Source organism: Cryptotermes secundus, unplaced genomic scaffold, assembly GCF_002891405.2.
Source record: "Cryptotermes secundus unplaced genomic scaffold, Csec_1.0 scaffold1230, whole genome shotgun sequence".
Lineage (NCBI taxonomy): Eukaryota > Metazoa > Arthropoda > Insecta > Blattodea > Kalotermitidae > Cryptotermes > Cryptotermes secundus.
Window position 1 is genome coordinate 1,131,820 of NW_019743170.1, and position 27,059 is coordinate 1,158,878.

The window sequence follows — 27,059 nt, forward strand, 5'->3', positions numbered from 1 at the left end:
CATTTTTGTTATCTTCTTGTAGTAGTTTGAACACAGAATTATGCTTCCCATAATTCACATTTGCATTATCCGCACAATATGAAGTTAGATTTTTTATATCTTAACTTGTGTGTATCAAGTGAAGACTTGATCAAATTATGGGTAGCATTAGCTGTTTCATCAGCTTGTTCAATGAAGTCCAGGAGCCTATTTTTAACACCACTAAGAGGGTCAAAATACCTCACAGCCAGCGGGAATATCTTTCTGTTTTTGTGGTTGGAGGCATCAGTTGCAATAGAGAAAAAATTGATTTTGCAGGATCCTTCAACACATCGATGAAGTCTTGCACACTTCTTGGCGCTAGATCATTTTTCACAATAGCCTTTGTTCGGCCACAGGACATCTTCTTAGCCAAGTTAAGAGTCATGGAAAATATCCTTCCATAACTTATTTGCGCAATCCATACTTCTGTAGCCGATGTTGTGTTTTACAGTATGGAAAACCAATGCTAACTCACCTGCAACGTTTTTGAAGTCTTTGCTGCTGTTCCCGAAAAAGAGGTGTAAATTTGAAGAGGTCTTCACGTCCCTTTCCTTTCGTTTATGCCCTTCTGTGCAAGAATGTTGTCTGCACTCGGTATTACCCCCGTGAGCGATGCTGAACTCACGTTTACAAAGTATACAATAAGCTCTGTAAACGTTGGAGGGCACGGACTTTAACCATAAATATTGTTCTTCCCATTTTCTCAAGTAAACACACAAGTATTTAGTTTTCTTCTTAGGTGGAGTTTTTGCATTGTTGCTTTCACTTTCACTCTCACTACTCATTACGAAAATGGATTCAATTTGGTAATTATTTAAAAGCACGAGGATGAACACGGCAAGAAGCAAGAACAGAAAATATTACAATCCGGAAACGGATATTCCGCTATCGATTAGTATATGATAAACTTTCTATCGAGTATTATAGGTAATTTTTCGATATTTATCGATGAGTACCTCTAAGTCTAAACTGTCGATAATAATGACAGTTTATATCGGAATGTATTTGGCGGAAATAATATATAATTTAAATTTTTCGATCTTGATTGGTACTGAAATATACGGGAGAAATAGAAGGTCAATATTGGAGCCGGGATGATACAAAAAATTAGCTCTAATACGGGAGATCCCGGGAAATACGGGAGAGTTGGTCACCCTAGTAACGCTTGCTACCATTCAATCCAGAAACTTGTCTTATCGTCTGCTGTCTAACACAAAACTGTAATTTTGCCTGTGGTTCTGTATGGGTGTGAAACTTGGTCTCTGACATTAAGGGAGGAACATAGACTGAGTGTGTTTGAAAACAGGGTGCTGAGGAAAATATTTGGACCGAAGAGAGATGAAGTGAGATGAGGTTGAAGAAAAACTGCATAATCAGGAGCTTCATAACTTGTACTCTTCTAGGAGTATAATTAGAATGATCAAGTCAATGAAGTTGAGAATGAAGCTGCATGTAGCAAAAATGGGAAAGAAGAGGAATGTATATAGGGTTTCGGTGGGAAAGCCAGAAGACCACTAGCAAGACCTAGACGTAAAGCGGCCTCCGTAGTCTAGAGGTAACGTTCCCACCTCATGACTCGTAGTACGCGGGTTCAAATACCCGGCGGAGGTCGTCGAATTTTTATGGGCGGAAAAATTCAGGGAACAAGTCCTCCGGGAGGGACTTTAAGCTGTGTGTCCCGTGTCGTAACTTTACGGCACGTAAAAGAACCTCATATCCCCAAAGGGGATCACTGAGCCAAATTCCAGGATGTTTCCCGCCCAACAATAGTCTCTAAGGCCTCTGATAGATGGGGGAAGCATTATAGACACCGCTAAGCAAGTGGCCGAACTCGCTTGCTCGGCGGGACTGATGGTACGCACCACTTATCGATAGGGCATAGAGACTGGTAGAATATCATAGAGGGAAGCACAATAGATCAAACTGGTCGCGGAGGCTGAATCGACCCCAGGGCCATAGTGCGGCTGGAAGGATTAGATCAATTAAAAAAATCTGATTATCTCTTGGAGAATCGAACCCGCGACCCTCCGGATTGTAGCATAGTGCCTCAACCAACTACGCTACCACGTGCCCGCCATCTAAGGAATAAGGAATGAAAATGTGTTACATCTAAAAGAAGGTTAATTCAAGTCGGTAACTGCTACAGGACAAATCAAAATGTGGTAAGGTTCAGAAGAGTACTATCTTGTGGGATGTGACGCCGTACTGTCGGTATATGCTCACAGTTCACCAGTGGTGAATATGCCTGGATCATATTCACCGCTGTGAGAACCTCACACCCAACATGATAATATGGCAGGTTTTCTCCTAGTACTTCCGTTTCCCCTACCAATCTTCATTCCACCAAACTCTCCATCATCATAATCACCCGGGGCAGGCTACAGTAGGCCAAACAGTGGCCGACGTGCCGAGTGGACCCAGCTGGACTCCATCCCCCATTATGAATATAAAAAAAGTGATAAGATCAATTGGATTACAGGTACACGCTGCAGGAAGTAATTATGTAAAGACGTGTCTGTTTCCGATGCCCGGAGAAGCCTCGTTTTCCTTTCCACGTGCGTTATTTATATTTTCAAATCAGAATGTGGAAAGATGCAGCCTGAAAAAAGGGAACAAAAATCACGACCCACTTTTACTGACTCGAAAGTTGGCACAAGGCAGAAGTATTCACACAAGCTATCTTTTAAGAAATCGTCATATACATAACATGGGTATATTAAAATCATGGTACAGAATATTATGTGCCACATCACTTTTATAACGTGATGCCATTTTATCAGCTATACTATTAACTAGAACAGAAAAAGTTAAAACTTGTTTCTTAACTTGTTTTCTGTTCTCGTTAATAGTATAGCTGATAAAACGTCACGTTGCGATAAAACTGACGTGGCAAGAAGCCACCCGATTTGACGTTACCTGTTATTCAACTAATGGAGATATTCTGTGTAAGGGGGCCCATAAACGTAGGAGCCTGGCTCGCGAGTCCGACTCGGCTGGGGTTCCAATGAGTCAAACTCGTCCGTGTGTGGGTCGCCAGACTCAAACGTGGTGAAACTAATCCGAGCCCGGCTCCTCGCCGAGCCAGACTCGTACGTGTATGAGCCGCCTATTGGCACCATTAACCCTTTCGAGCCCGAACAGGTTGGTGTAGTGTGATTAACGACATAGCCTCCATTCGTGAGGTGTAAGTAACTTAATGGAGCTGAGCTCTTCTCGAAAAGCCAGTTCTACAGCTATTCAAGAACTTCCCAGCATTTTATGGAATCCGAAGGTTCATTAGTGACCGTGTACACAAGAGCCCTCCACTGGTCCCTATACATAACCAGATCAATCCAGTCCATCCCACTCCATTCTATCTCTTTAACATCCATCTTAATATTATAATGCCACATACGTCTTGGTTTTCTTAGTTGTCTTTATCCTTCTGCCTTTCCCACCAATATCCTATACGCATTCATCTTCGTCCCATTCGTGCTACATTCCCTGCCCATCTCATCCTATTTGACTTGATCATTCTAATTAGCTATATTTGGCGAATAGTACAAGTTATGAAGCGAGAGGTGTTGGGTTCACATGTAGGTCAGGAAACTTCCTACCTTCACTGATGTTTTCCGTAATTTCCCCCCAATAGCTCTATCAGGCCAAGACCGCTTCCTTCCAAATCCCTCCCAATTCATTGTTAATTAATCAATCTACTATCCAACGTAATGCAGCCTGAGATACTGACAATGCCATAAAATAAACTACAAAAGAAACCGTTTACGGAAATAATCCCTGTATTAGCCTACTTTCCTTATTTTGAAAAGTAAACAGAGGCTTATGAGATCACCTTGCTGTCTGTGTGTACCAATCGTCACGCGAGCATGCATCACGTGTTATGTACGCATGTACAGAAAGGCTGCTTCCTGCCAAAGTATTAATAATTAACTACATATACGGGGCAGAGTCCTCATTTTAACTTTTATTTAACGACGCTGTATTTCATCCTATAGTGTCAGATTCAAGTTCATTAGTTAATAACGAACTGAAAATGGTGTTGAAGAAAATGGTCGAAGCATTATTTACTTGGAGGGACTAACGAAAACACGAAGGACCTCTCAGGATAGAGGGCGTCCAGGCAACAAGAATTCGAAAAGCAATGCTCCTCAATGTTAGTCAGAACGGTGTTAAGATTCTGCCAACTTTCTCAGCGTGATTCTTTCTTCAAAAGCTAAGAGTTGCTCAACCATTAAACAAATTCGCCGCATATTACGGAACCCTTACAAGGGCCTATTCACTTCCGTGGTACCATACACCATCCAGTAACATGCCACTTCTTTACGCTATCATACTGTCACGAGTCACAGTGACTAAAGAATGGGTTCGGATTGGTAGTTGGATTTATTAACCACCTATAGGACGTAACTACAATTAATTGTTACATTACTGCTAATTTATACAATTTACAATCACTCCACACTAATTTTCTCAGCCTATTTCCACAAGTCTTCACTATCCGTTTCCTGGCAACGGGTCTGTAACACAGGAACTATGAAAGTCTCACTACATTACACACTCCCAATATCGATGTACTACAGCACATGTAACGTCACACACTAAGTCTTCTAATTCTTCTTCCGGCCACACTGCTGTTTCCTTGGAATTTCGGCACTCAAGTGAAATCAAAGTCAAAGACAATGTCAAGTCACATTACAACTGACGGTCGGTCGGTCGGTCTTGGCGTCGAGCCCGTCGGTAGATCTTACACATTCGGTAGGACTCCTGCTCATTACCACATATTTATTACTGTTTGGTAGACACTGTCTTGATATTGTGGGGCGCCCTCTCTAACGAGAGGGCGGGTCTGTCTTTTAGTGAAATAATTTCCAATTCCTGTACTCTCTCAGCAAGGACTACGCACAGAAAACACAGCTCCTCTATTGTTGCAAAGCGCAGCCCACACAGAAAACACGTGTCGCATGTCACACCGCGAGTTCATTGATCGTTACCAGCACTGGACTGGCGCGGAAAACATAGAAAACACATTCTCATCTACTGTTGCGTGTTGGGCCGGTTTATAAAGCTGCTTCCTGGCAACGCATTCATCAAATCCGTTAAAATATCTTTTTTTAATAAGATTCAGAAGTGTGTACCTGACGCCTACTTGCAACAAGTATATAAACGAACAAGAAATTCGATATGAGCAAATTTTATACATGAACTAAATAATAATTAAACAACGTATAATTTCAAATGAATTCCCGAGAAATCAATTTATGATCTCTGTAATTTATAAGAACGATTAGAAATTACCAATTAACATCATTCGCTTAAAATCTAACGAATTTCACAAAGAAATGACAAAGTATATAATATACATGGAAAAGTACACTTATAACCTAATGTTAAGCAGGCTTTTGTTTCAGACAAACATGGCTGAAAACCGGACCTGCCTGATAACTTTCAGTGGAAGTCTCCCAAGCTGAACTCTTATCAAAATCTATTCAACGGTTCAGGCGCTAACGCTAGGTCACAGACAGGCATGTCCAACATATAGGGCGTTCTTTCCATTATTTCATAAAAGGCTAACAAGGATCTTAAGGGTGGTTATGACTTGTAACTGTAAATTTAATATCAGTTAACAATATGTTTAAAATATAGCAAACTCTCGGTAATACGGATTAATTTAATGGGGGTGCTGATGAAAAAATATATCACTGCAGCAATTTCTTCATCTGTCAAAAGCTGAAATCCAGGGTCTCCATCCAGCTCAAGCCAATCTTGGATATTTTCTTGTCTCTCCAGCTGCCCTCAACACAGTATGAAAGTCCACTCGCTCTAATCCCTCTTGCTCCTAAATCCCACGTCTTTTAAAGTGCGTACTCAACTGTGGACAGAATTTTTCATTTTTCAAATTTCGATCCGAATTATCCGACATCCGGATTAGAGAGGGTTTACTGTATCCACAATTTCATAAACATCTAACCCCACACACGAGTACTACTGCGAAGTTCTCAAAATTTATAACTACTTAACATACACTTCCGAAGGTGGGAGAGTTAAAGCTTAAATATGTCATGCTCTTTGATTATAACTACCCTCCGTGTGGGCTGGCGTAGTACTCACAGTCTAGACTCTCTATTCGGAATATGTCGAATTTCGGCTAGACACCCGTTATCCTGACAAAGTATTCGCAGATTTACTGTCCCTCCAACGATATGCCAGAAGAGTATACCGATTAGACCACGGGTGTGTCCTTCCAGATCCTTCCCAATTCATCATTCGTCATCCTATCATGAGACGCTACATATATATATATATATATAGTCCTGCTACTGACTCGCAAAGAACATTATGGCGGTTAATATGGTATATCGACATAATCGAAAGTCACAGAAGGTTATGAAATTAACTATCCAAGTTCGTATGTCTTGTCAGTGTTATTTAAATACTTGTTATAACGCGGTATAGTGACATAAACTGCTTCAGTGCGTGGCCCACAGTTGCATCTGTTCTGAAAGAAAATATTGGCTATATACAACTTCAGTTCGTACCTCACAGGAAACATTAAGTCCCCGCTACAAAGACCAACCGGATAATGTTTTGGGAACTACTGTTTATTGTGAGAATCATAGGGAACTCACAAATACACTGACTGCACAAAATTCAGTTTCTAAAAGTAGATGGTACATATAATAACCACTGTTGATTTACAGGGCTAACGGTAACTTCCTCTTGTATTTTATACGCCTATAACAGAGGTACTGAAGACTTCATTGGAAGCAATAAGGGTTTCTGGATGATATATTATATTTAACCCAAACAAACCCTTACTTTGTGTATTCCAGTTGACTTGAACTTCATATCACTTCCAGGAACACAGCACGTATATCCACAGGCACGTACATGCGTTTCTACACACTTACACAACACAACCACGTACCTTAAGAGCTTAAACTTCACTTTAAAATCATACTTAATCACTGACATAACCTAACAAACGAACAGATTTCTTAAACCACGGCACATCCACACCAAAACGACTTTCACATCAATCGATCTGACACATTTAGTACGTTACTTTTATGATACCCACACAGAACATATTTAAAAAACCACTGTGGAGTAATACAATGTCGTCACTTGCATTTTTCTAACGAAACTTCCACGTCAAAACACGCACACGAAAGCTTGAACCATTATAATTACGCTCTGCTTCCTCCAACTGCTTGGTGCGTCTGTACAGTGCTGCTTTGCAGGGTTTCTGTTCAGCCGGCTCAACCGGGCGGCGAGCGACCCCAAAACCCAACACAGGCTCGCTCCGAGCGAACGACCTACTTTCCTATATACTGCAGCGAGAGAGAGAGGGAGAGAGAATATACTTACTACCAGTCTCAAGAATGTTGGTCCCATGAGGAAATATATTACCTGACTTAAAACGATGCATCTCCATTACTTAACAAGCAAATAATGCTAACAAAACACATGACTCAGAATTGACTGGTTCTTTGCTGTAAGCAAAGACGGCGTCTAATTTAAGGTTTGTACAAAGGCTAACAGTTAAGAAACGTATAAGTAAACAAGGCAGAATAGCGCAGTAGGTATAGCGACCGGATACGGGCTGGAAGATCAACGGGTTCGAGTCCCTGCAAGGTAAGAAATTTAACTTCCCCACGTCGTCCAGACCGGCTCTGGGACCCATCCAGCCTCCTATCTAATGGCTAACAGGGACTCCTTTGCCGGCGGTATAGCGACCGGGGGTGAAGCTGACCACTCATCTCCAACTATTATACCTCCAAGGTCAAGAAAACGTGGATCTATACATCAACTCCCCCTTATGTCTTCAAGGCGTAGTGCTTAATTAGTTAAGCAGAGGAACTTTCTTTTTCCTTGGCACTACAGCCCCAGTGGACCTAGTCCTACTTCCATGAACTTCTCCGTTCACTTCGGTTTTTCTAGATCTTACACATTCGGTAGGACTCCTTGGGCGGGTGATCAGCTCGTCGCAAGGCCTCTACCTGTATACAAACACAGAAAAACGCACACACACAAACTAAACATCCATGCCCTGAGTGGGATTCGAACCCACGACCCAGGTTTTCAAGCGAGCGAAGACAGTACATGCCAGAGGAACTTCACCTTTACAAATAATCGTGCCCGGACAGCGTAGTCGGTATAGCTCCCGGCAACGGGCAGGAACACCGAGAGGTCGGAATTCAAGTTGCGGCAAGGTAAAAAAAATCCTACTCTCCACGTCGTCCAGACCGATTCTCGGGCTTACCCAGCATCTTATATAACGGAGGGTCGGGACTGCTTAACCGGAGCAAAGCGGCCGGGGCGTGAAGCTAATGTTGCGGTCAAGAATACGTGGATCTATATATCCATTCCCCATGCGCCTTCATGGTGTAGTGCTTAATTAGTTACAGTACAAACAGGATAACAAGCTTGGCCTTTCACTCTCATTGTCTAGATTTCTTGGGTTGTGACATCACAACTTAAAATTGCCTCTCTTTAATTATTTTGAAAAATATACGGCTTACCTGGGGGGGGGGTTGTAATAAACTAACTCAATGGAGCTGAACCCTTCTTGAGAAGCCGCCAATTGTGCAACTACTCAAAAAAACTTCCAAGCATTTTATGGAACCCTAAGATTCATTACCGTGTTAACAAGAGCCCTCCACTGGTCCCTATCCTGAGCCAGATCAATCCAATCCGCACCACCCCATCCTATCTCTCTGAGATCCATCTTAATATTATCCTCCGGCTTACGTCTAAGTCTTCCTAGTGATTCTTTCCTTTTGGCTTTCCAGTCAAAATCCTATATGCACTCTTCTTTTATTCCCCATGCGTGCTACATGCCCCGCCAATCTCATCCACCTCGACCTGATGATTCTAATTATATCTGGTGAAAAGAACACGTTATGGAACTATACATTACGCAGTTTTCTCCAACCTCCTGTCAGTTCATCTCTCGGGAAAAAAAAAGTACTTGACACAAAATGTCTGTTCCATTATCCCTGCTACTTTTGTTCGAGACATTCCCCCCAGGATAAATATCTAACGAGTTATGTCCAAGACCTGCACAGAAACACGTGTATTCCTTCGTGTGCTGTCCTTTCTTATTGTCCGGTTTTCGCCAAATTTGAAATTTCAACAAATGTGTATGAAACTGCCCGGTATCACATTTCATAAAAATTCTTTACGCACTACTGCGTTGTCAGACGTGAACACACGCGATAGGGGCACTTCTGCAACTTTCACTGCGAACACCAAATGGGGCTGGTTCTAACGCGGCTTTATGAAAACCAGCTTTGGTAACTGAAACTGTACGCCTATACATTGCAAATTTCCATTTCTTCTTGCATGAATTCAAGTAATCCTCCACATCTTGCGAAACCAGAAGGTTCACAAAAGCCTGAATCTGAGCTTTATTCTGAACCTGACAGGTTCAACCTACACTACATATCCTTAAGCAAACTTCTTGAAGATCCACTTTAATACTGCCAAGCGTGTATGTGTGTGTGGGGGGGGGGTTGCCCGTGTGACTTATATGACGGGTTTTGGACTGAACGATCGGATTTATTGCACCTTATACAGTGACTGATCCGTTGCCTAGCAATGAACGTCCTACTGTTGGGCGCGTTTGCTTCCGCGGGAATGTTTACCGAGTCGTTGCCTAGCATTCGGTATTTTTTTTCCTTGGCACTACAGCCCCAGTGGGCTTAGGCCCACCTCCATGAACTCCGTTCACTTCGGTTTTTCTAGATCTTACACATACGGTAGGACTCCTTGGGCGAGTGATCAGCTCGTCGCAAGGCCTCTACCTGTAGACAAACACAGAAAAACGCGCACAAACATCCATGCCCTGAGTGGGATTCGAACCCACGATCCCGGCTTCCGAGCGATCGAAGACAGTGCATGCCTTAGACCGCTCGGCTACCGTGACCGGCAGTATTTGGTATATACGTCACAATATTGCTCTTCCATCTGCCTCCACGTGTCTCAAGCTGTCACATCCTTCAAATCTTACGACCAATCAGAACCTTCTATGCCCTTCTGATCTCTCCCATCCGTACTACATGTCCTGCCCACCTAATTATCCTTGATTTGATCGCTCTAATACCGTTTTGTGAAGAATACAAATCAAGCAGTTCATCATTATCCTACTTTACCTTCAATTTCCTAAGGTGCAAACCTTCCCACCAGCGTCCTATTTCCCTACCGAGACTCGAACTCTGATCCCTCGACCGTCCAGCCCGTAAGCCGCTGTAACTACTGAGTTTTCCCCGCTCCACTCAAAAGGGATGGAACATATCTCAGGGAACAAATGCAGAGTTATTTAATTATAAAGCTGGTGGCGTATATAATGCAATATGTGTATATTGTATATAGTAAGCAAAGTTGTCCCTGTGCTTAACTAATTATGCACTATACTATGAAGGCGTATGGGGGAGTGGGTGTATAGATCCACATTTTCTTGACCTTAGCATCAGTTGGAGGTGAGTGGTCAGCTTCAAGCACTGGTCGCTTTACTCCCGGGGAAAGAGTCCCCTGTACGCATTGGATAGGAGGCTGGGTGGAACCCAGAGCCGGTCTGGACGACGTGGAGAAGAAAAATTCTTGACACTACAGCCCGTAGCCAGTCGCTATACCGGATATATAGTATACAGTAACCACTGTGGTTTAAATGGTCAACCGTCCGGACATGCAGCAGAACTGTGGAACGCGCTACACAAGAAACAATCATCACTACATAACGTCTCAAGCTGGGGCTAGTCTACTTCGTATCTTGACCATACAGCATCGCTCTGGGGCAGTCTGGCGCTGCTGATTGGTCTAGCGTGCATTGAGAGGACACCTACACATTATGAGACCCTCGGAGAGCGTCATGTGCAGGATATGTAGGCGGAAAAAGCATCTTCCTCAAGTCCATCCACCTTGTGAACGCTGGGTACGTCACGTCCTTTGTAGGCAACCTTGCGGAAGAAAATTTGCTAGCGTGTTTGAATTTCCCACCGGCGCATGAATACGGGAAGCAGGCTGACTTTCCAACGATGACGTAACGATCTACATCACTATGTTACTATGAGGCACCCTGGTTCCCACAGCAGATGGAATATACCATATACCAGTGTTTCTCATATTTCTGTAGTCCGCGAACCCCCTATTTACACAGTGTACAATCATGGCCCATTTCTCTCTTCACGTAGCTAAGTTACCACTATGTTATGAGCACATGTATGTAACAGTAGCCGGGATAGCATAGCCGGTACGATGTCGACCACAGAGGGGTTGGAGTTCGAGTCCCGGTAGGGTCAAAAATTTTCTCTTCTCTACTTCGTCCATACCAGCTCTGGGGTCCACCCAACCTCATATCCAATGGATACACGGGACTCTCCCCGGGAGTAAAAAGGCCAGGGCATGAAACGGACCACTCACCTCAAACTAGTGCCGAGGTCAAGAAAATGTGGATCTATACATCCACTCCCTCATACACTCTCACGGCGTAGTGCTTAATTCGTTAAGGACTGAGACAGCTTTACCTTTACACGCATATACTTCATATAACATTATTCCAGATAAGAAATTCTGGGAAGAACTACTCGCCTACTTTCGTTTAGTGCGACACGGACCGCATATAAAACGATGAGTTCAACAATTCTTCTGTTGTTGCATGTGGACTCGTTGCTGCGGTTACGTTTTTACCGAGCCGTTGACTAGCAACCATAGTGGATACAACTGACACACCGACTGATGGGAGGGATTTAAGAAGTACGCCGTTGAGATGGGCTCAGGTGCCATGACATATATATATCAAGTTCCATAAAGACTGGTTCAGGGATTCAATCGTTAATTGGGGGGGATTCAGAGATAACATGGTGATCTCCTAAGCCTACCTTTACTTTTTCGAAATTAGAGAAGTATGCTAATAACCACATTTTGTAGAACATTAAAAACAGTCAATACAGTATTTTCCTTTCTAACTTACATTACGACAAAAATAATAATTTCGCGAACCCCTAGCAGACCGCGGACCCATACTTCAAGAATACTGATGCATGCCAATGCTCAGTTCCGGCCAGATACAGAACGAGGGATAGGCATCTCTGTACGGTTACAGCCGATGGAAAGTTTTTTCTTGGGGGGGGGGGGGCTCAATCAGGATGGTGCTGGCTCTAGAACTGCGGTAGGGACCCCTAACACGATCATGCGTGAACAAATTGTTCGGCAGCGTACAGAGTTCTTGTGACGTCAGAAACACGTCGCAACCTCCTCAGCAGAGTAATACACAATACAACACGCAGGGATAGTTAACTCTGTAGTGAGAGGCTACGGGTTGGAAGGCCGGGATTCGATTCCTGGCAGGGGCAAGAAATGTTTCTTTTCTCTAGAGCAGGCATGTCCAACTTAAAACGGGTTGTGATCGACTTTATAGTGTCAAAACTGCCGGTCATCTACCACCCCCTCCTATTGTCGTACCTCGCTTTAAGCAAAAATATTGGTAACAATAACACGACACATGATGTTTGTTGTAAAAGCAACTAGTAACTGGACTGTGCCTCTGATGTCTGCAGATTCATCCAGTTGGAAGGAGACAGCAACACAACTGGAAACATCTTTCAACAACTGTTCAGTTATGTATCTATACGTCATTTCTATTCGCCGCACAATTATGTTTCTTGATAATTGAAGATCTTGAATAGTAGCTATGATGTCTTTCTTATTTTATATTACAAGTGAATTTACATGCTTTTCACGTATAATTTCCATATAGCCCTATGAGATCGACCAAAAATCGTCGAGCGATCGACGCGTTGGACATGCCTGCTCTAGAGAGTCCAGACCGGCTGTGGGACCCGCCAAGACTCATGTTTAATGGTACCTGGAGCTCCTTCTCGGGGGTAAAGCGGCCGAGACTTGAAGCTGAATGGTGAAGGCATACCTCCATACGTCTCCATGGCTTTGTGTTTAACTAATTAAGCAGATGGCCAATTCTACTCTTGACACAGAATAAAATACAACAGACCAGAACAGGTGATGTGGGGTGGTCTAGAGGCAAGATACTGACTTCTGTGCAGAAACTCTCGGGTTCAGACCCGCCGGAATCACAAAAGATATCAGCACGCCCTCCCCTCACTCTGACTAGCATAAAAGTGACAAAGAATACTGTCTTCTGAGTTGTTATGTCGTGATGAAGGCGATATGTTCCGCCGAAACACCGGTTCACTCCGAACTACACGGCGTAACAACTCAGAACACCGTACTCCTGATAGACACTGCCGTGCAAAACTCAAAGTAGAGCTCTCCCTGTAACAGGACGTCCAGGCACATAGGGTTGTGAGATGTCGAGGCTCCCACATGATCTTCAGGATCCGCCAGTCGCTCAGCTACTCAAGAATTTTCCAACATTTTATGGAACCCGAAGGTTCATTATCATGTTCACAAGAGCCTTCCACTGGTGCCTATTCTCAGCCAGATAAATCCAGTCCATCCCACCCGATTCTATTTCTCTAAGATCCATCCTATTATTATCCTCCATATACATCTAGGTCTTCCTAGTGACCTTCTTCCTTCTGACTTTCCCACCAAACCCTACATGCATTCTTCTTCTCTCCATGTGTGCTACATTCCCTGCCCAACTCGTCCTGCTCTACTTTATCGGTTTATTTACATTTAAATTATTCTTAATTTAACCATATTCTAGTTTCATTACAAATATTTTCATTAACAATTAAAACACTGCATTTGTTTGCTCATAAAACATAATTATTTATTTGTTATTGTTCGTGAATTGTTAATCTCGGTTTTCTAGACCAGAGCCGCTACTTTTCCATTCAAGTAGCTACTCAATTGTCCTCACGAGGCTGAGTGGACTCCGTTCCAGAACCACTACTTCTCAGAAAATCTGGTAGCGCTGGGATCGAACCCGGGACCTCTGGATCTGTAGCCAGGAACTCTGACCACTAGACCACACAGGGAGTCACAGCCTGATATATCTGTATTTATTTCTAGACCAATCAGTGGCTTAAAATCTTTGGTTACATTCGCAGCCAGATAACTTTGTGTGTCAATGACGAGTTGGAAGGAAATCTTTCTGGTGTCCCTCTGGATTGTATTCAGAAGCATCCAACAGTTTCAAATCTCGCCTGCAATATTTTGAACACACGAAATATATAAAATAAACAGAAATTGGGCCCAAGCAGTGCTTATTTGTGAATTTATGCAATAAAATCTAATTCTTCTTGATTATATCAACATTCTTTTGGAAGCGGCCACGTACACACATGGAGAGAGCAGAGCATGAACTGTGTTGCTCCCAGATACCAAACCGGAAAGTTAAACACTACGCCGAGCGTACATAACGTAAAACATCGCTCACAAATGCAACACATATTGCACACAGTGAGCTAGTTACGCCAGAAGTTTTTCGAATACGGTGAGATAAGGTAAAGCTGTCCCTGTACTTAACTAATTTAAGCACTATGCCATGAAGGCGTATGGGGGAATGGATGTAGTAATCCACGTTCTCTGACCTCGGTACTAGTTAAAAGTGAGTGATCAGCTTCAACTCCGGCCACTTTACCCCCCGGTACCCAATGGATAGGAGGCTGGGTAGACCCCAGAGCCGATCTGGACGATGTGGAGAAGAGAAATTCTTGACCCTACAGGGACTTGAACTCCGACCCCTCGGCCGTCCAGCCCGTAGTCACTCTCTATACCGACTAGAAAATGGGGTGATGCAAGTTTAACGGTTATTCTTTCGGACTTCGTCCATCGCTGTACTCTGCGTTTTATAGAAACAAGAAACCGGATGCATGTCCTTCATCAGGTGAATAACAAAAGGAAAACGAAAACGTATTCTGTTAGATTCCTAAGTAGAGGTCCAGGGTTTGAGAGCAGTTCTATGTAGAGGCCCTGCAAAACAGCAATTTATTATTATCCTGTTCGAGTGATGGAAGAAAACACAGCCATTTCTGAAATGTTGTGGTTTTTATAAAACAAAGTGGACAATGGGCAAGGCGTAAAAGAAGTGTTTTAAACATGATGAGTTAGAAGTTTCAAAGGACAAACTGACTGTTAGTCAGCTGCCTAAAGAATTTACTTCTGTTACAATGCATCATTATAATCACAACGTCCCACCACTGGAAGCTATTGTGGTCCAGATGAATTCAAACTGTGTTCTTCTGGATGGCGCCGTGTACTCTTGCAGACATTCGCAGAATGTTTTTGGGAGAAATTACAGCTTCCACTTCCACCTTAAGTTATTTTGAAATATTTTCAACCATGTATGAAAATGTACACGTCATAACCGAAGACAACAATCCAAATTTTCACTGCGCTCAACATCTCAAGTTCCATTCAGTCACATATACACAAACTTTGACGTTTAGAATTACACGTGAATTCCTATGACAATTTTTTTCAGAAACATATTACTTCTGAAAATAAACGCTAATTTTTATTATTTTGCATGTTTTCTGTAACTACAAAAGGTAAATTTACTTACATTCTAATGCTATTTACCAATGTAAACAAAAAATATCAAACTGTAAATATAGAATTCAGTATTCCATTCGCAACACTGTCAACACGATCTTGTGTTCTGTCGTTAATGATTCTGCACAATTATCAACAATAACACTGTCATCACCCGTTTGAAGCACAAAATTTATCTACATAATATTTAAAAATTCAGTTCAAACACTACCTAAACCAATTACAAAACCCAAACAGTTAATGTTATTTCGGGAAACAGCTGCTGTCTATTCTAAAAATTATATAAAATATAACTAAACTGTATGGACAAACGCATTATGTTTCAAACTTATACAGGTCTCATATACAGTAATCCAAACTATGAAATATGCAGATGACCTTGTGTAAATGGCTAAGGAAGAAACTGTGCTACAGGGCATGATTGATAGACTAATTGAAACTGGAAGGTGCTATGGCATGGAAATGAATGTGGAGAAAACAAAAGTAATGAAAATTTCGAGACAACCAACCCCAGTCACAATAAAGATAGACCAAAAACAACTGGAGAATGTGAAATGTTTTAAATATTTGGGTAGCTTGTTAACAGATGATGGAAGTTGTACTNGAAGTGTTAATTAGAGTCAGTGAGCAGAGGAATATCCTACACGAAATAAGAAAACGGAAGGCTAATTGGATTGGTCATGTTTTACGCAGAAACTGCCTTCTAAAAGAAGTTATTGAAGGAAAGATAGAGGGGCGGATAGAAGTGACAAGAAGACGAGGAAGAAGACGTAAGAAGATGCTGAATGACCTTGGGGACAGAAGAGGATACTGTCATTTGAAGGAGAAAGCTCTAGATCGCATTAAGTGGAGGAATTGTTTTGGAAGAGACTGTGGACCTGTCGTCTGACAGATTACTGATGATGAGGATGATGATGATATAGTAATCACTGTGATTTAAATGGATAATGATGATAATTGCAATAGGCTACGCCATAGCTCAGATGGTTATGTGATGATTTCTTATCACAGAGGCCTCAGTTCATCCCAAAGAAGTTAGGTTTAATTACAATAAATTTTCCTGCGTAAACCAAGGGTTTATGGCAGGCATAATAAAAGTTTTACGTTGCCGAAAGCATGCCTACTTTCTGGGACTGGTTCTTAACACTCCATACATCACACAGCAGTCTGAAAAATGGTGGACATACATAGAATGGTGCCCACCACAGAGCAGAATCCTACTTGATAAACTGACAGTTGATCAGTTAGTCTAAATTTCCCGGACTTTTGTGTAACCCAACACTTAATTAAAATTAATGTTAATTTTCAGTATTATTAATGCTACTTATGTAGCCTTGACGATGGTTTTCGTGGCGACTGATAGTCACATATTTGTTTACTAATTCATTATTTATTTTCAGCCTTATAAGGCCATCCTCAGGTATATCTTACGTGAACCAATTCCGTATTGAAGAAAGTACCAATTAATTAAACCGAAATTAAGTTAACGTTCCTCACAATGTTCAGATGAATCTGCCACTGATACCTGCCCTAAGCCAAATGAAATTAGTCCACATCCATTCTCCTGACAATCCATTTTAATGTCATCTCTTCCCTCCAGGTTTCCCGACCAAAATTTTGTATGCATTTCTCATCTTTATTATACGAGATAGTATTGTATTAAAACATTTGGATACAAGTCGAACTATTCAATAATTCAACAGACAGTGCAAATACGGTAAACCCTGGCTCAGCCGGATTAATGAAGTAAAACATAGGTCTAAAAGACAAAAAATTTTAAAAACAAATAAATGAAAAAAAAAAATATATATATATATATATATAGGTGTTGCAAATATAGTGAACTGATACAGCCTGCCTTCTTTGTTACATATATTTCGAGCCCAATAGACTTATTACTCTGTTGTTACTATTTTTTATTATTATTGTTTTTATCTTTATNCCTTCATCCAGCTCAAGCAAATTTTGGATATTTTCTTGCGTGATTTCAGTCTCTCCTGCTGCCCACAACACAGTACGAAGTTCAGCTTTTTTTTTCTTTTCTTGGGGTGGGGGTGAGACCGAGTCCACTTGGTACGCCGGCGACTAATTGACCTATTGTACCAGCCCCGGGTGACAGATGATGATGTCGGGCAGTCGGTGGAACGACAATTGGCAGGGGAATCGAAGTACTCAGAGAAAACATGTCCCAGTGCCACTTCGTCCACCACAGATCCCATATGACCTGATCTGGCTCGAACCCGGGCCGCCGCGGTGGGAAGCCGGCGACTAACCACCTGAGCTATGGCACGGCCTTCTACAGTCTGAAAGTCCTCTTGCTCTAATCCTTCTTGCTCCTAAATCCAACATCTCTTTTGGACTGCGTACACAAGTGTGAACAGAATCTTCCATTTTTCATACTTCGGATCCGGATTTACGAGCGTTTTCTGTAAGACAGTTGAAACCGGCAGGAAAGCAACAATACACGTAACAAAGAGTACCAGTTCTGGTGCTTTCGCTCAAAATCGGTCCAACTGTTGTTAACCAGTTGTGACATGATTGGGGTGGAAATCATTTATGTCAAAACCCGAAGCCTCACTGTAAACTATACTGGGCATAAAATGTGTTTAATTTTTCTCTACAGTTCTGTCCGAAATATGATTCGATTCGATTAATATTTACCGAGTTATGCCCGAAAAATGCATGATAACAACGCATGTAGGTCTTCCCGTAGTGTCCAATATCGTCAGATTTAAGAAAAAAATTAAAACGTGTCATGAAATTTAAGTAAAACTCCCCTTATACCAAATTTCATGAAAATCCTGTGGGCGGATCTCGACTAAACGTACTGTCAGACATATATGTACCATTTTTTTTAAACTCTGCGTTTGGAACGCGCCAAATACTGAAGCTCTTGCCGGAAATCGAACCCCAATCGCGGTCCAACCCCTAGCCAATGATACGGCATACTGCCAGCATGTTTTTTTTTTTTTTTCAATAACTGAATACATCGTAAGAATCACTACAATAACTTCTGTAGTTACCTGACCTGAGATACTAACAGGAAACGTGGAATGGCCTATGCCAGCATTCGACAGATAGAACTGAGGAAAACCCAGATTATCTCTCCGTGCAGCCAATCCGAAATCAGAACCAAGCATCCTGAGATGTAATACGGACGAGTTACTGCTGCGCTAATATTACTATTACATAATTTGGTATTCCTGACCTCATGTAATGTACAGGTTAAAAGTTTCTGTAGAGAAATGTATGGGGTGACACTACCAGACTGCAAGCTTACCACACAATACAATGCGAATATTTTTAAGCTGGTCAAAGCTGCGAACCTTTCTGTCTGGCGTGGTGAGCTCGGCAAGAGAAAGCGGAAGGGGGAAATGAAAGGGTAATGGGTTCTACTAACCATTCTGCAAATATCTCTACCGGTACGTCTTAAATAAACACGGTACGTTGTCCATAATATCACGAAAGACGTCAAAGCACGAGCAATCTGGCCAACAGAACTGGCCACATCTTATAAGAAAATAATATTACCGTTAATAGGCTACGTTCCGTCGCTAGTGAAAAGTCTTAAAAGTTAACTTCACTCTGACTTTCTTCCTCTAGCCCCGCGCCGTCTGGTCTCAAACACGAGACCGATAAATATTCCACGGTAACGAGAGACATATATAAGAAGTTTACTATATTATATTTAAGCATCCTGTTGCACTATGCACTTCTATGTGTAATAATACAAATGCCGTCGTGAATGCAACACCTGATGATGGCCAGTTACGGCCGAAACATGTAGTGTAGAGGAAGAAAAGACAAAGAACTACAACCAAATAAATTGTTCCATTCACGACCGCATTTGTATATTATTACATACAAAATATATAACAAGTATTAATATTAATTACGTAAACGATGTAATACACAGTCTGGACTCGACCAGGGGGCACATAAACATGTTGATACTTGAACATCATCAAAACAGAATATTACTGTTCCAAGGAATTGAAATGTTGCTTTCTTTACTGAAACATTGAGCCTCAGTTAATATGTAAAAATCCGCGAACACATGTCAAAATGCATGACATAACTGTGGTATTTGATGGAAACAAAATTAGGGTACTGCCCCCTCCCCCTTTTATTTGACACAGTGCCAGATGCAACAAAGAGCTTCACATAACATAACACAACTAAAAATGACAAGAGTTATGTCATATATATATATATACGGCCACTGGAAACAGTCCGTAGCAATAAACACAAGACCCGTATTCCAATGATGCAAGAAAATAATAGCTTTTTGATGGCTGTTATTCTGATTCCAACGAACTTAGTGATATATATATATCGACGGTTACACCTCCAGACTTTGCTCATCTAGAAGCTAAAAATAACAGCACGCTATTCCAGACACGAAAATAAACAGATAAGTGTTGTTAAACGGGTCAATACAACTGTTACAAATGTTTCCAGTTCTGTAACCCTCAACCAAGGAAACGTTTCATTCGTTCAAATATTCCTGGGGTTCTACACCCTAGCCTGAGACACAGTGATGGATTTTCAGTTCACTACCAACAGCTACATTCACTAACACACACACACACACACCATAAATAACCTCCTTCAAAATCACTAATATTCTGTCGGAATAGCCTTAAACACAACAAAACTTACCCCTTAGACATTGTTTTTAGCACTGATTTACAAATTTCACAATATTTATCACACAAACACTCGAAGAGTATCAACATTAAGCGCGACACCAGTCGTGAACCAGCTCCCCTAGTCCGTCCGATGCAAACAGGAGAGAAACGAGAGCTAACGCGATGGCCGACCGCCAGGCGGTGATGTCTGAAGCGTTTGATACGGCACAGTGTGACCAATCGCTACATATTAAAATCACTAAATCATTTTTACAGGGTTTGGAAGGTTTCATTGCTTGCGTCCTTCGTTGATTTATATTATGTGATCGATTAGACATCATGACTTATTTAAAGCAAAATGTTCAGAGATGTGAAGTTTCATTTCTTTTTTGCATTGCGTTAATGTATATTTGTACAAACAAGAGAAGGTTGTTATCGAATTCGTAAAGACCATGTCTGATGGTTTTCAAGACTAGTCACAAGATGCAGTGAGGTGTTCTAGGGCAAGCATAGAATGGTATGTCAGATAAATTGAAAATCAGTAATTCAGCTTAATGAGGAGTGGATGCAATCCACTTTGACCCAATTAAATTTTCTTAACAAATGCATCACCTCTAGTGACATGAATTAAAATTCTTGCGTACCTTTGGTCGTCTGCACATGGAGGCAGCGGTTTCGAATATCACTTAGGGGCATATAAACTTACAAATGTTGTTTTACCTATGGGTTAAGACCCCGTGCAGTCTTATATATCGTTACCAACGTTTCGGAGAAGCGTACTGTATCCGTTATCAGGGTAGTTTTTTCTTTAGTTTCTTTGGGTGGGGTGAGGCAGAGTCCACTTGGTACGTCGGGCACTAATTGGCCTATTGTACCAGCCCCGGATGATAGATGATGAATGTGGAGCAGTCATTGGAATGAGAAATTGCAGAGAAAACCGAAGTACTCGGAGGAAACCTGCCCCAGTGCCTCTTTGTCCAATACAAATCCCACATGACCTGACCTAGGCTCGAACCCGGACCGTTGCGGTGGGAAGCCAGAGACTAACCGCCTGAGCTATGGCACGGCCATTATCAGGGTAACTCGTGTTGTCTGGTATATGGGTACCAACGTATCTGAGGATCTTACTGCTTCCAGCTTCAGGGTAGAGATAGAGGCAGTATGTTCTTCGGAAATTTTGGTATCCACATTCCAGACTGCACGGTATCATAACCAAAAACACTACATTAAATCTTACAAAGAGTCTCTTTATAACCTGAAGACGTAGATTGGAGGTGGGGGCAAACAACCTCAAAACGTATAACGCAATGTTACACGGGACTTGGAACTGCGATGGAAATGAAGGTGGATAAGTTTAGCCGGACATACAGCGCATGCGGGGTAGATGAGAAATGCAGACATAATTTTATTTGGAAAATCTGAAAGGAGGATAACATTTGTAAGACCTAAGTCTAAATGGGAGCAGCGAATGGGGTGTGGATTGGAGTTAAGTAGCTCAGAATGCGGACCAGTGGTGGGCTTTGGTGAATATGGTAATGAACCTTCGGGTTCCGGAACTATTACAGAGTACGTTCGAGTAGAAATAACCCGATAGATTTGCAGTCAGGAAGTGATCGGTTCGAATTTCAGCTCCTACATCTGCTATCCTGAATGGGGTTCTTAGTGGTTTTACTCAGGTCCCTCAAGGCAAATGCCGGGATACTGCCTCGAATAGGTCACGACACCTCCCTCCAATTCACCAAACAACCTATCATCAGGCACTATATAATCACCGTTAAATAAGAAGATATAAGAAAGAATAACCATGAGCTACGTGAGATGAACCTTCTCTCGTGGCGTGAGTTACTTAATTGTAAAGAAGCAGCTGGAAGCAGCGTCATCAGCAGCGACTTGAAGCACAGAGCAAATGATGCTCGAGATGGTTCAAGTTCGTATAGCAACAGGCGTGACCAGAGTGGTTTGAACGGCTGTTTTACTGCGATGTGGAAAGCAAATGGAAAAACTACCACATTATCACTTTTCCTGGATAGTCTCTTTCCAAAAACAGAGATACCATGTATGCGACCAGAAGACGAGGAAAAAGACGTAAGAAGATGCTGGATGACCTTGGGGACAGAAGAGGATATTCTCATTTGAAGGAGAAAGCTCTAGATCGCATTAAGTGGAGGAACTGTTTTGGAAGAGACTGTGGACCTGTCGTAAGACAGATTACTGAAGAAAATGAAAAATATGTGCTGCCCTCGTCCTTAAGTAATCAAGTACCATTCCACAGGTTGTTGTGGAGCCGGGATAGCTCAGCGGGTACAGCAACGAGCTACGGACTCGATTCTCGGTTGGGGAAAGATATATTTTTTCTCTTCACCACAGCGTTCAGATCGACTCTGGAACCCACCCAGCACACCGGGAGTAATGCGGCCGGGACGTGAAGTAGATCACTCACCTAATTCTAGTGATGAGGTTAAGAATCGTGAAATTAAGCCACAACTTCCACACACATCTTCATGCCAACTTCGCCTTTTTCTTGCATTTTAGCCACTAAATTATTTGAGTGAATTGAGTCATAGCTACATGCAGTCTTAACCTGGGCTCCATATATTTAGGTGAGTGGTCAGTTTCAAGATCCGGACGCTTCACCCCGTGTAAGTATTCGAGACGCTGAGGGGGGGGGGGGAGGGACAGAACGTATTGGAGAAGAAAAGAATCTCTGCTTTCGTATTACTGATTCTCTGGTCGGGTGAGACGAAAAGTACGAACTATGCAGCCCATTCCTGCGTACCACTAGCCCCCCCCCCAACAACAACAACGTCATTACGTCTCGTACGTTCTCACAAGTTCCTTGGGCTCTGAGTTAGATTGAGTTAGCAGGAGAGAGGTATCTCAGTACATTCATGTTGAGCTAAACAGGGAGGCTTGTCAGCAGTCTCCGCAAACTGCTGCTAGCGCTGTGTATCGGACTGCAAAGCAACTAATTATGTAGAGATGTTTCCTTCTTGAGCAAATGGTGGTCGCGGAGTTAGCCACAAAACTTCCAGCCTTTTATAGAGCTCAATGATTCATTTCCGTATTCATAAGAAACTTCGAATGGTCTCTTTTCAGAGCTTAAATCCAGTTCATAGGAAACAGTTTCGATAAGATCGATTTTAATATTATCCCCATCTACAGTTACCACCTGGCAGGAGCGTGAAGCTGACCACTCATCTCCATCCAATGCCGAGGTAAAAACAAAATGGAGTTATACCTCCACTCCCCTATGTCTTCATGGCACAGTGCTTAACTAGGACAAATTTACCTTTTTACCTTTAAGGGCTACCACCTTGGGAGGCAGGATTTAAGACAAAATTTTCGTTGTGTTAATTAAGCACCATTGCATGAAGGCATATGGCCTCGGTATAGATGAAGGTGAGTGGTGAGCTTCAGGCTACGCTCACTTTAAAACAGCAGGAAGGGTCCCTGGGGCCAGTAAGATAGGAGATGGGCCCTGGAACCGGTCCGGACGCCGTGAAGAAGCGGGAAAATTTATTTTACTGTCTTTGGGGATGTCACGGCGTGCAGGTCGGTAGAATTTTACTGACGTTTTTGGTTAACATACCACATCTGTAGGGTAGAGGATTGAGATCATGTTCCTCTGTAATGTATGGAGCAATCTATCAGACTACACGGCGTCACATCCCACAGCCAGAGGCGTCACAACTTCAATCTGTCGCACCCGGGAAGAGAACACGATACGTTGCACTGCAATGTTACACTACACACAATGCACAAATCACTACAATGAATGAGTCTCCCCGCCTCTGATGTCCGGGACAGATATGTAAACGTAAGCACCGAGACCGGCTGCTTCCGTCCCCTTCCTCAGTCTCTCCGGACAAACGGTGCCTCAGTATCTTGCAACAAGCCACGACAGGCTCCTTCCATATTCCTTAACAATCCATCTATCGCAGGTCATCTCATATAAAAGCTATCCCTGTAACAGGTCGTAGAGGCACATATGGTTGTGAGACATCGAAGCTCTCACATTTTCTAGACAATCGGCTCACATATGGTGGTGAGGTTGTCAGCCTTACGTGCCGGCTGCCCTTTACCCCCCGGATGATTCCTGATGCTCATTTCTATTAGAGGCTGAGTCGACCCCAGGGCCATAGTGCGACTGGAAGGATTAGGTCAATTGAAAAATCTAACGATCTCAAGGGGAATCGAATCCACGACCTTCCGACTTGTAGCATATTGCCTCAACCAACTACGATAAGCAACTGAAAATATACAGAAAACTAACAATCAATCAAAGGAATTGTTCGTCCATGTAGGGGTACGCGTATTCTGTTGGAAGGCTGGAAACAGCAAAGGAATATAGTTCTCTTAAGAATTCAGTTCTTAGAATCTGTATCAGTTTTTTAACAATGAATTTAACTCTGGTTAACTGAAGATAAATCGAAGTATTATTCTTCAGACACAAGAAAAGAGAAACTACAAACCTGTTCGGATGTCAGAACCTTATAATACTGACAGTACAGTGTAATTAAGGCCTTACCACGTCTCCCGGATATCTCACATGAGATAAGTATACAAATTTTTGTAGTCTGCTGCCTTGCATCCTACAAAATTGATATAAAGGCAATAAAGTATTCGAATTTTAGTCCACAAATTAAAGGTTTCAGTCTCCTGCAGGGGCGTCAACCTCAGTTTCATTCTGAAGAAAGTCGTCTTCTGGGATGTGACGCCGCGTAGATATTGTGTAAACCGACGTTTCAGAGGATCATATCGCCTCCATTTCAGGGTACAAAAAATCAGCTCACGCTGATTACTCGCTCGCGGATTTTTATACCCTGAAGATTCAGGCGATACGTTCCTCTGAAATATTGGTTCACACAGGATCTACACGGCGTCACATCCCAGAAGACAGCATTCTTCATAGTCACGGCCGTGAAAACCACAAATCTTACTCAGTTTCATTTTGTTTTCGAAAACAAATCTCCAGCATCAGTGTCATGCCATGTCATTTCCTGACTGCTAGGACCGAGTCTTGGTTGCGTAATCATTTTATATGAAACAGAGGAAATGCCACTACCAAAACTTACGTTGAGTGAAATTCTCTCTCTTCCAACCGCACTATGGCCCTGAGGTAGACTCAGCCTTTAACAGAGGTGGGTACCAGGAATTCTCCTTGTGGGAAATGGGCGGCCCGTCGGCGCGTAAAAGCAGGTAACCTCACCGCCATCTCTGAGCCGCTTGCCTCGACGTATCACATTTTGGAACACTTTTATGTTATAGAAATATGTCCACTTAGCTGTGTCGGGGCCATGTGTAAAGACTTTAGGTCAGCTGAAAGGATTTTGATCAAACTTGATTTTAAACAGTTTTATCCGTTCTGCACTATACCCTACGTACGTACACATCGCTTGAAATGTTTGGTCAGGTTAGTTAGGTTAATTTGAATTAAAATTAGATCAGAGTAGGTTATATTAATTTAGTGTACATTGCGTTTAGTTATGCCAGGTTAGGCTGCGGTACATCTAAGTCTTTGAACATTTCTTTAATTTCAAACAGACCAAAAACTCAGCACCCGAATGGTTCCTATTTATTTAAAAGCACAATTTTAATTAAAGTCGGATAATAATAACACAGAGACCGCCTCTGGGGTCCAGTGGTCAGAGTTCCTGGCTACAGATACAAAGGTCCGGGTTCAATCCCCGGCGCTACCACATTTTCTGAGAAGTAGTGGGTCTGGAACGGGGTCCCCTCAGCCTCATGAAGATAACTGAGGAGCTATTTCAAGGAAATAGCGGCTTCGGTCTAGAAAACCTAGATTAACGGCCGTGGGGATTCGTTGCGCTGACCGTGCGACATCCTCTATCCGCTAAAGTTGGCAGTAACTTCTCCGGCAAGCAGCGGATGCTCGGTCGGTATAGTTCGGTTGCGGACTAAAACCACGGAGTTTGTAATAATAACGGAATCTTTACACGGCGACTTATTTACATTTCTGCATATGTCTCAAGCAGAATTCACTAAATGCCTACTGGAGCGCAAGATATTCCGAACGGAAGTTGTAGACAGAAGAGAAACGCTCATTTTATATAGGTCTTACGTTTTACAAAATACAAAAAAGTCCAAGTAAAGTTGTCCCTGTGTTAATTATTTAAGTACTATGCTATGAAGACGTATGGGGAAGCGAATATGTAGATCCACGTATTCTTGATCTCGGCATTAGTTGGAGTTGTGCGATAAGCTTCACTTCCAGGCTACTTTACTCCCGGGGAAAGAGTCCCAGGTATCCATTGAATAGGAGGTTGGGTAGGCCCCAGAAACAGTCTGGACGACGTGGAGAAGAGAAAATTGTTGTCCCTACCGGAACGCAGACCTTCGACTATCCAGCCCGTAGCCAGGCGCTATACCGACTTAGTTAACCCGGTTCGTTACGTTTTATAAAATAAACATAAGTGAGCGAACACATCAGAATCATTACATCTCCGTTATGAATTCCAGCTGCAGTATTCCGTGATTTGATTATCCTTACTGTAGCACTGTGTTCTGTCCGACTAGAAACAGCATTGGCCTGCAGTAATGTGTTGGCCAGGCGCGTTGCCAGTTACACTACTTATTTGCTACCACTCTTCCAGTAGTCTCTGAAATCTGCAAGCTTGCAACCCCATCCTTCGACTTGTGGAGTTGAAATGAAAATGAGACAACAGCGGTAAATTTCTTCCCCGAGTTGGAGCTTGCTATGTCACACCCAGGCTGGGACAGGGGTCTTTAAATCGCGGCTCCACTATGATTTCCCTAAGGCATTAGGGTGATGCATGCACGTCTACTTAGGTGGCTAGGAATTTAACCTTCTTTCAGGTACTTATTATTATTATTATTATTATTATTATTATTTGTTTCGTCCTTTGTTGTCTTGTCGCTTTTTTATTCGTGCTGACACTGTAACTGTCC

General features: G+C 42.4%; 1 protein-coding gene across 5 annotated transcripts in view; it reads right to left on the reverse strand.

The window, feature by feature from the left end:
* The window catches only part of LOC111874015 (ecdysone receptor), a 513,347-nt gene extending 493,060 nt beyond the window's left edge, over positions 1 to 20,287 (reverse strand). For 4 of the 5 annotated variants that reach the window (XM_023869122.2, XM_023869123.2, XM_023869124.2 and 1 more), the window contains exon 1: positions 20,161 to 20,287. The gene's annotated coding sequence lies outside the window, so the exon portion shown is untranslated. Of the gene's footprint in view, positions 1 to 6,834; positions 7,255 to 20,160 lie in introns of those variants that run through there. The other variant, XM_023869121.2, reaches the window with a different exon arrangement.
* Positions 20,288 to 27,059: the final 6,772 nt, after the last annotated feature.